The 10,975-nt window shown below is 41.7% G+C and overlaps 1 long non-coding RNA gene across 1 annotated transcript; it reads left to right on the forward strand.

Annotated features, from left to right (window-relative positions):
- Positions 1 to 1,259: 1,259 nt before the first annotated feature.
- On the forward strand, positions 1,260 to 5,885 carry LOC147087147 (uncharacterized). Its single transcript, XR_015075592.1, has 3 exons — positions 1,260 to 1,500; positions 3,272 to 3,312; positions 4,363 to 5,885. It is a non-coding gene; the product is annotated as an uncharacterized LOC147087147 (long non-coding RNA).
- Positions 5,886 to 10,975: the final 5,090 nt, after the last annotated feature.

Genomic DNA, 10,975 nt, shown 5'->3' on the forward strand with positions numbered 1-10,975 from the left:
TGGAATTCCAACCCACAGTGTCACATTGTAACGAATGAATCGAAAAACTCGGTATTCTTAGTCTGGAAGGAGACGGCTGAGAGGTGATGTTGTGGAGGTGGCTAGGGTAGTACATGAGTATGGAGGAGGAAAATGTGCAACACAGCATGGAATGAAATTATAGTTTAGCGGAGCAGGAGATGGGCGCTGTGTACAATGGAAATCCTGCCTGAATTCGACCGTTTCCCACCGGTGGGTTAATTTAAAAGTACCCCCTTCGGGTTCCTTCATAAAACATTGGGTGGTTGTGTCGGGACAGTTATGGTGCTGGGGCACAGGTTTCTGTGTCCAAAAGACCTTTTCAGCTCATTGACTCTACTCTTATTTCTATTTTGTAAACCATTATTTGGCTCAGATTTCTAACACTTACATTTTCTTCTCAGGGAAGTGGAGAAGCAGCAGAGAAATGAGGTGAGATCATTGACTGTTGAATTGACAATTACAACCACACCTGGCCAAGATAAAACTCAGATGAAGATGTTCAGGAATAATTGTACCCTGTATACTTCACTTCCTTTTCATATTAGAAAGAAACTCCCCCACTCACACTCACGCACACACTCCAACACGCAATTAGACGTATATACATACATACACTCACAAATACATATATATATACACAGACTGGTATACATAATCACACACATTCACACACAAGAACACATATATTTTCTCATACGTTCAGTGAAAGACACAGATACACGCTCATAATAAAGCATACACTCAAACTCAAACACACAAATATTAAAACACACATACACACACTCAAACACACAATCATAATAAAACACACACACACTGAAACACACACACAATCACACACACTCAAACACACACACAATCATACAAACTCAACCATATTCAAACACTAATCCAGGCAGTTTTCACTTACTTCAGTAATTTTGTTTGCATCTGCACTACATCCCTTTAAATGTGTTTTTTTTCATTATCTCATTAAACTATAGCCTTTCTCATCTGGGGATCCCATATTAACGACAGCTCAATGAGAGATGAAATCCCTCTTTGTGCTCACTGAATCGATATCGCGAATCGGTTTGTGATGATTTCATCAAATTCTTATTTTTAGCCCAATGGAAATTCTGCTCGCCAAAAAGATTGTCCAACGGGAGGAAATATTCACAAACTATGTAATGGTGCCGCTCCACATGGTGAGAGCAGCAGATAGGTCCTCATTAATCACCCTAGACGTCAAACTAATCATTAGTTCCAGGGTAACAAGGAATAACCTGGCCTGGGAACAGTTGGATAAACACATGTTCCAGGACGTGGGCAGAGAGATACTTCTACATATAACATGGGATCCATGTCTGAAATCCAATCAATACCTGTATCAAGAATTTAATGATCTGTGCCATCGAAAATAAAATGATTAATTGACGATATATGTTGTTTTAAGGAACACAGCGCCTCCTGGTGACCAAAGCAGTGAGACCCTAACATGTAAGTTCAGTTTTGTATTCGTACATCCAAAATTCTCCTTTGCATTTAGCTTTTCTTGCAGTTAACGAAAAGGAATGAACACAATATTATTGTTACATTTCTAGTAACCGCTTGTAGACATTTTATTGTATTAGCAAACCAACTTTGAATCACATATACTGTCAATCATTCTGAATCATTTAGTGAATCTGACCAAGAATCAAAATGAACTCTGAATATATATTTTCATCATTCAATGAAAGTGATTTTTCAGACAGGGAGTGATGAGGGACTGTAGTCAACAGATGCAGAGAGGATAGTCGGAAAGAGGTCGCTCGACCCGGCACATAGATGTAAAACAAACCCCTTTTTTATTCCGACCCACTGTGCTAATTTGTTTCTAATAGGAAATCTGATCATGCATTTTTTTAAATATTTATATATTTACAGTACAGTAGTGTAATAGATGGCAATTGCTGAAGCAAGTGGAGTCGGTAATAGCATCACAGGTTTTTGCAAACATGCTGAGAAGCTGCACCACGCCACCACTGGTGGATAGATGTAATTACAGTATGCCAAATTTCTGTCGCAGATTTTGATTCTACAAGTGAATCAAGCTAAGGAATTTATCATGAGCAATGTGAAGCAACTAATTACAATCGGAAGTGCGATTTATAAAGAGCACAAAAGATTTGTATGGTATTGCTCATCGAATTCGCAGTGCAATAGGCATGTGGAGTCCGGGCTAAGTAGAGTCTTCAAGTGCAGCATTGCAGGGTCATCTTCTTAGGGTGTCAGTCGGAACCGAGGATGACTTGCTTCCACACTAAAAATTAGTTCTCAGGTGACTACACGCTCTGTCAAAGGTGGGGCAGACGGTGGTTGAAGGGGTGGGTTGGTGGGCTGCATGGGTTGACGTGCGCTCCTTCCAATTTTTGCTCTTGTAGGGTAGTGAATTACTGGACCGGGGTACACAGATGTAATTAAATTCCAATGTTGGCCGTCTTTCCCTTTTGTACAATACTTCACGTTTTATTGTTATTTAATGATAAATAGCAAAACCCTTTCAAAGATGTGAAGCTAACACATTGGGTTAGGAGGAGCACCGAACTTCTTCTCCAGTAACTTTTAATGCGTTGTAGTGCCACCCGTGGTTAGATTGTGTAATAACAGTGTGAGACATTTACATATAAAGTTTCCAGAATAAAGGATCACATAGGTTATTATAATGAGAAAAGATTGAACAAAAATGATGACAACATTTTTACAACAGCAAGTAAGATTTTGTAGAGAGGTAGCAACATGCCTGTATGATGTAAATATTTCGGAATCAAGTGTTTCCTTATTCAAATAGCTAAAGTTATTATCATGGATAAAAATGCATTAATATTCAACAATCGAGAGTTTAGCACTCATTGAGATCACAGGACAACTCTAGATTAGGCAAGCTATCGCTGCATCAGCGATAATCCGAGAAACATCAAGTCATACAGTGAAAATCTACTGCCCATGTCGAGAGAAACCTCAGCCAACCCATCCACTTCCTGGAGAAACCGAGGAATTGAGAAGGGAAGCTCAGCATAGGAGGTGCATTCACTTCCTAGTGGATAGTCAAATACCCATTGGTAGTTGTCAATGGCCAGCTAGTTCCCACTATTGAGTGTGGAGATGGTGTCCCATCCATATGATGATAAACAAACCCTCCATAGGAATAAAACTCTTTAATAAAAGAGGGAAATGCTCTAAGTATTTAAACATCAATCCATTTGTTATTGTGTTTTGTTTTGTTTAGATGCTGTTCTTAACCTGCAAACATTGCCGAGAGTAAACGCTGTAAGTTAAAAATGCACTGGGATTTTATTTTTCCATTGATGTGGACTTTTATCTCGCTCATTCCATCTCCTGGAACGATGTGTCCAAATATTTGTTGCCTTCAGAGTTCTTCTTCTTTTGAAATATCACAATTGCCTTGTCCAGTAATTAATATACATGAGGACAAAAATGTTTTTGATCACACTTCAATATGTCTTTAAACGGCGACAGAATGATGTCCAATGCAGAATAATGAACGGATCTCTATTTTTCTAAGCGGATTGAACAAATGTATTTGCAATAGAACAATAATATTTGAGGGGTGAGGTGTAGATTTGGGCCCGCTATAGCAACTGAAGGGAAATTACAGAGTTCAATTACCACGAATGCAGCTGCAAACACACTCCTGTACAAGCGAATCTAGGCAGTGTACAGCATTTACAGTTTAACAATTGGTTAATGTCTGGAATATGCAGAGCATTTTGACATAAACAAGACCATTTTCTATTTCACCCACTGAACCAACATGCGGTTTCCACATCTTACACACAACATCCTAGTATCCCACCTGGAAAGTTAAGTTGTCCCTTCATTTTCCGATGCTGTCAGAGATAGGCGCTGGAACTTTTGGCTTAGAGTGGGCCTAAAACAGTGATCTGGATTCAGCCGCCCATTTTACACCTTACTGATGTCCCTTTCCATCGATGTCAAAGTGATCGGTGGCCGAACACTTATCGTCCCTTCAGCACCTCTGATCAAGTAGAAAATTCCTCCCGCTCTCTGTTTCCATCATGTCCTGTTGCCCTGCTGCTGCTCGAGTGTCCCTTCTTGTTTTAAACAAACAGCATTACCTGAGGTGAAAACTTCATCTGCAAATGTAACCGTTAGCAGACAGTTAATACCCTTTAGAGCAGTGCAATATTCCCCGTTTAATACTGCTCACTCCAACAACGCTGCTTTTGACATTTTTCGGCTTCTGCCTTGGAGCATCAGCTGATAGAATTTCGCTGAACTGTTACCAGAGTGTAGTTGTTCGATTGCTTTTCTGACCATTTGCACCATTCCTTTCAGAGTCAGCGAGACACCGTCCAAAACCTCGGTGAGGACTCCGTCCTCTATGCAGCAGTGAAACTCTAGAAGACCAGGCACATCCATCTCAACAGTACCGGACAATGCCATGGTCATCAGCATTTCACCCATTAAAATATTATTCAGCGAGACTTTGTGTTTGCAAGAAGCCATCTATAGAAATGTAATCTGTGAGAAATGTCTGACCCCACTCCAGGTATTTAGTTTACTTTGTGCGTAATTTAAACAAACATTTTAGAACATGGTAACCAGGAGCCGGCCATTCAGCCCCTCGAGCCTTCTCTATGGAATGAGATCATGGTTGGTCTGAACCTCAACTCGGTTTACCCGGTTTGTGCCTAATCATTTGATACGCTGACCTAACAAAACTTTTCAATCCCTCTCTCGAAATCTCCTATTGTCCCCCAGCACAGAGCCTTTCTGCGGGTAAACTTCTAAATTTCTACAAAACTTCGCGTGAAGATGTGCTTCCTGAATTTGCTTCTGAGCGGCCTACCTCTAATTTTATAATTACCTTGTTATAGATTTCATTACCAGAAGAAATAGATTACCTATAGCCAACCTATCAGATAGTGTAAACATTTTAAGAACCTTGATTAATTTACACAATAATCTCCTGTACTCAAGGGAAAACAATCCAAGTCAATGCAACCTATCCTCAGAATGTAACTCTCTAAGCCCCGGTAACATTCTGGTGAATCTGCGCTGCACCCCTTCCAAGGCCAATAGATCCTTCCTGAAGAGCGATGCCCAGAAATGACCGCAGTATTCCAGACCGGGTCTGACCAAGGATTTGTACAACTCAAGTTTAAATTCCATCCTTTTTGCCATGTTCCTTGAGATAATTGTGACTGAATCGCTGTTTCTGTGTAGCCGGGCACAAAATGCAAACTTGGACCCCAGTCATGAATTTGAATAATCGATTAACCACCGGATTGGGGGCTATCAATTTCGCCAATACTCTCGGCACCACCTTGCAGCAGGAGGGTAGAAGCGGTGTTTTAGTAAAGTAAAACTTCTTACTAAGCTTGCACATTACAGAACGGACCTCACTTTGGGGAAATTAGAATAGATCAGGAAACTTCATGAACATCTTTGCCCTCTCCGCTACTGCTGGAGTTTCCTCCAGGAAGTCAATTCTGCTCTAAATAATTTGGTGTAAAATATGTTTTTGCTTTTACTGCCTGGGTGCTAAGTTTCACCATAGCAGAGCGCCGAATGTTAAATCTGGCGCAGAGTATCGCGCGCACCTTGAGGAATGGGATTGACTTTCCTTTCACTGATAAAAACGGGGTTTATTATGTTAAAACTGTGCGATTCCCCTCTGCCCTGCCAGAGTTTCCTCTCTGCGCTCTGCCCGGGTGATGCTTTGTTGCAGGAAATAATTATAACTGTTAATGGCATGGAAGATGATTTAATAGCTTTATAATAGCATATGCATTTGAGCGTACAGCAATGTCATGCGTTCAGTATCTGAATAAATGCATTACAATTTCGCAGAAGTCTAATTACACAGTAGTGGTGTTTGTTTATTTACTACAAGGTCCCATGAGGTTGGAAATTCCAATAAAAACAACTTGCATTTATATCCTTTCCTTAAACGGTCCAAGGTGTTTCACAGGAAGGAAATCAGAAAAAAATTGAGATCGAGGTATCTGAGAAGATATATATTCCTTGGCTCACCTAGAGTGCAAAAATCAATCTGTCTCAGCCTTGAATATGCTCAACGAATCAGCATCCAAAACCCTCTGGGGTAGAGAATTCCAATGATTCATAACCCTCTGAATGAAGTTATTCCTCCTGATCTCAGGAATGAATCTATTGAACCTTCGTTTCACCACTCCTAAGGCATGTATATCCTTGCTCCGATAAGGAGATAAAAATGGCTGAGACGTTAAACCGAGTCCCCGCTTACTTTCTCAAGTAGACATAAAGTATCCAATGGCACTATTCGATAATGCGCAGGGGAGTTCTCCCCTGTGTTTTTGGACAATGTTTGTCTCTCAGCCAACATCACTAAAACAGATCATCTCCACCTCATAACAACAGAAAATGCTGGAAAAACTCAGCAGTTCAGGCAACATCCGTGGAGAGAAATTTGAGTTGACGTTTCGGGTCGGAACCATTTTTCAAAATTGGAAAGAAAATAAAATCGATCGAAGGCAGGACTGCGATCGACAAAAGAAGTAAAAGAGACAATAAAAGGTATTCGAAAGCAAATGAGATGGTTATAGGCTGGTGGAGACAAAAGACAGCTGAGATTAGGTGTGAAGTATACTAGCAGGCAAGAGACAGCTGCCAGGTGAGAGGGAGAAACAGAAGGAAATGCGGGTGGGAAGGAAGACCCAAAACAAACGGGTGGAAAAAATTATATGTAAAAAAGTAATAGGGGACGAGGTTATGATCTGAAATTGTTGAACTCGATATTGAGTCCGGAAGGCTGCAAAGTGCCTAATCGGAAGATGAGGTACTGTTCCTCGCATTGCACTTCGTGGGACATTGCTGTGCACAAATTGGATGCCGCATTTCTGACATTGCAACAGTGATTGCTCCTCAAACGTACTTCATTTGCTCTACAGTGTTTCCTGAGTTCGTGAAATGGAAGACTTTATTTTTTCTTTCGACTTTAACAGGGTGGAAATACCTTGCCCTTACTAAAGCCCCCACAAAATATACTTTCCGCCCTCTTTCACGTCCACACATCTCCACTAACGGGCGGGTAAACCTATATCGCTCATGATACACTAGCTCCCAAAGATAAAATTACAAACGTTGTGTGGACCAGCGGTCAGCGCTTTGTAAAAGTGAGAACTGAAGATTGGGCTGAAATCTGAACTGTGATTCAGAAAGTGGGAGGACCAATCATCGGCAGCCAATGAGGAACAAGAGGGGCTGCTCGCTCACCGTGGACACCATCACATATTCAGGCACTACCCATTGAACTGAGCTGTTTCTGGAAGCCTGAGATTAACTCCTGCTCCGATATAATTAAATGTTTGGAGGTGATGAGTCTGTGGGAGAGGTGCTCAAAGAAGCAAACAGCAGCCCTTGGACAGCAGCGCTCCTCTCTCTGTCCAAGGTTTGCGTGCTTAGCTGTCAGTGTGGATGTAGCTCAGTGGTAGAGCGCATGCTTTGAATGTATCAAGGTCACGTGTTATAATTTTTAGTCTCTCCAAGCACATTATGACTGTAATTATGAAAATATAATCTCTATTTTCTCTGACAGAGAGCCAGCTGCCCAGCGATACTGATGGCTCACAGCTTTTAAATACTTTTCTGTTCTCAAGGTTTCTGCTCCTCTTTGAATATTTCAAAAACAGGTCTGTGGCATAAATGCAATGACCAAGGTTTAGTTTCCAAGCTGACATCCGATCTTTGAATCAGCAAGTGAGATGGAAGAACCACAGGGCGTCAAACAGGAACTAGAGCTGTGGCTGCTCGCTCAGCATTGTGACGTCACACAATCTGGCCAGTCTGTGACTGTGGGTGAAGAGCAGCTTCGGCCCACTGAATGTTTCTGGAGCCTCAGCTGTTGTAACCTGCTGCCCTCATAAAGCAACATTCAGCAACTGTGGTTAAAGAAAATGCTTGGAGATGCAACTTAGGCTAACATACCACTGAGCCACATGTCCGGGGCACCAAGCTAATGACATCAAGGATAGAAGGACTGAGTTCCTTACTTTCTCAATGCCAAAATTCCTTTGCTGGACTTAAAATAAGCTCCTTTTTTGCTCCAAGTATGTACTGAATATGTGCACCTAATACAACTGTGGGTGAAGAGAAGAAACCAGGGCTCAGCACAGAAGTGTGAAAGGGGCATTGAGCAGGAAGACATGGGGACTCCTTGGGCTCCTCCCTCAGGGAAAAAGGAGACTAAGAGGAGACCTCAGAGAGGCCTTTATCATTATGAAGAGATAACAAAATATAATCATAGAATCTTACATCACAACAGGGGCATTTGGCTCCGTTGTGAGAGTGCCGTCTCTTTGAAAGAACAATCCAATTTAATCCCACAGCCCACTATTTGTCCCATAACTATCCTTCTAAGAACATATAAGAAATAGGAGCAGGAGTAGGACATTTGGACCCTCGAGCCTGCTCCTCCATTGAATAAGGTCATGGTTCATCTTCTACCCCAAATCCACTTTCCTGCACTATCCCAATTCCATCAATTCCTTTAATATCCAAAATTCTATCGATCTCTGTCTTGAATTTACTCAAGGATTGAGCATCCACAGTCCCCTGGGGTGATTAATTGCAAAGATACACCACCGTCTGAGTGAAGAAATTTCTCCTCTTCCCAGTCTTAAATGGCCATCCCCTTATTCTCAAACTGTGACCGCTGGTTCTATACACTGCAGTCAAATGAAACATTCTCGCTGCATCTAGCCTGTCGAGCCCTGTAAGAATTGTATATGTTTCGAGAGAATATAGGCCTAATCTACTCAAGATATATTAATAGTACAATCCCCCTATCCCAGCAATCAGTCTGGTGAAACTGTGTTTGCACTCCCTCTAAGGCACGTGTATTTTCCCTTAGTTAAGGAGAACAAAAGTTTTCACTGACAGTCTGAATGCTTATCCTCACATATAGCATGTACATTGCACTTGTTGACTAGGATCAGTTTCTGAGGATCCTCGTTCTCTATCTCACATCAGTTCCCTTTAGTCAGTCCACTATCAATCAGACTAATCCCGTTGTAACCCTGTAGCTCCCTACGAGGTGTTACCGAGATCTGGAGCAAACTGTTCAGATGCTGCTGCCGACTTCCTTTCGTTAAGTTTCTGCTCATCTCCCCTGTAAACATTAAAAGAAACTGCAGCAAAGCAGCAATTGTGAAGGTTTTGTGACCAGACCAAAATCCGATGTCCGAAACAGAAAGTGAGGTGGAAGAACGACAGGGAGTCAAACAGGAACAAGAGCTGTGACTGCTCGCTCTGCATTGTGAATACACACGATCCCGTCAGCCAGCGGCTGCTGTGAGCTGAGATGTTGAGGAGTCCGGGTTGATGAAGAGCAGCTCCGGACCAATTCAATGCTGCTGGAGCCTCAGATGTTGGAACAACTTGCTGCCCTCATGAAAAGTGGATGTTTAAACTAGTGGATGGGGTGCCGAGCAAGTGCACTGTAATCAAGGGAAAAATTAACGGGCACTTGGGAGTTTAAATTAGTGAAGTAGAGCCACCACGAATTTGTAAAAGGCAGATCGTGTTTGACTAATTCAATTCAAATTTCTGCTAAAATAACAGGGCGGATTGATGAAGGGAATGCAATGGATGTTGTCTACATGGATTTTAGGAAGGCATTTGACAAATTACCACATAGAAGGCTGGGTACCAACATTGCGCCTCATGGAATAGGCAAGTTAGATATGGAATTGGCTTAAGGACAGAAAACATCGTGTTGTGGTAAATGGTTGCCTTGCAGACTGGAGAATCGTAGACAGTGGTGTTTCGCAAGTGTCTGTGTTGGGGCCACTGCTTTTTTGAAATGTTTAAATGACCTGCATATTTGTATACAGAGTAGAATTTCTAAAATTGCTGATGACACCAAACTTGGGGGTGGGTGACAAACAGTGGGGATGATACCAATAGACTGCAACATGACATAGATAGGCTAGCAAAATGGGAAGACAAGTGGCAGATGGAATTTAATACAGAGAAGTATGAGGTGATGCATTTTGGCAGAAATAACAGGGAGGTGCAATATACACTTCATAGCACAGTTTTAAAGAGTGTGCAGGGAGAGAGGGACCTGGGAATTAATGTGCATACGTCCCTGAAGGTGGCAGGACATATTAGGAGTGTGGTTAGCAAAGCATATGGGATATTGGGCTTCATAAATAAAGGTATTGAGTACAAAAGTACTGAAGTTATGATGAACGTTTATAAAGCACTGGTTATGCCATAACGGGAGTATTGCGTTCAGTTGTGGTCACCACATTTAAAAGAGGAGATTAACACAATAGCAAGGATGGATATTAGCACTAATTATGTGGTACCCGTAGTGTTAGAGCTGACACTTACCAAGGGGCAGAAAAAGATAGTGGGAGTTGTATACAAACACCCAAAAAGTAATACTGAGTTTGGGGCTGACATTAAACGGGAAATTAGAGAAGCATGCAATAAGGGCACAGCAGTTATCATGGGTGACTTTAATCTACACTTAGATTGGGCTAACCAAATTAGTAACAATACTGTGGACGAGGAAATAGTAGACTGTATACGGGATGGTTTCCTGGACCAATTTGTCGAGGAAACAACTAGAGATCAGACCATCTTAGACTGGGTATTACGTAATGAGAACGGATTAATTAGCAATGGTGTTGTGTCCGGCCCCCTGGGGAGGAGCGATCATAATATGATAGAATTCTTCATTAAGGTGGAGAGTGAACTAGTTGAATCAGAGACTAGAGTCCTGAATTTAAATAAAGGAAACTACGATGTTATGAGGCAGACAAAGGGATTAATTAATAGGGGGAAAATATAATATGAGAGTAAGCTTGCAGGGAACATCAAAACGTACTGGAAAAGTCTTTATAGATATGTGAAGGGCAAAAGATTGGTGAAGTCAAGCGTAGGTCCCTTGCACTCA

This window comes from Somniosus microcephalus, unplaced genomic scaffold, assembly GCF_052327205.1.
Source record: "Somniosus microcephalus isolate GS21.2 unplaced genomic scaffold, FLI_Smic_1.0 unresolved_chr6, whole genome shotgun sequence".
Classification (NCBI taxonomy): Eukaryota; Metazoa; Chordata; class Chondrichthyes; order Squaliformes; family Somniosidae; genus Somniosus; species Somniosus microcephalus.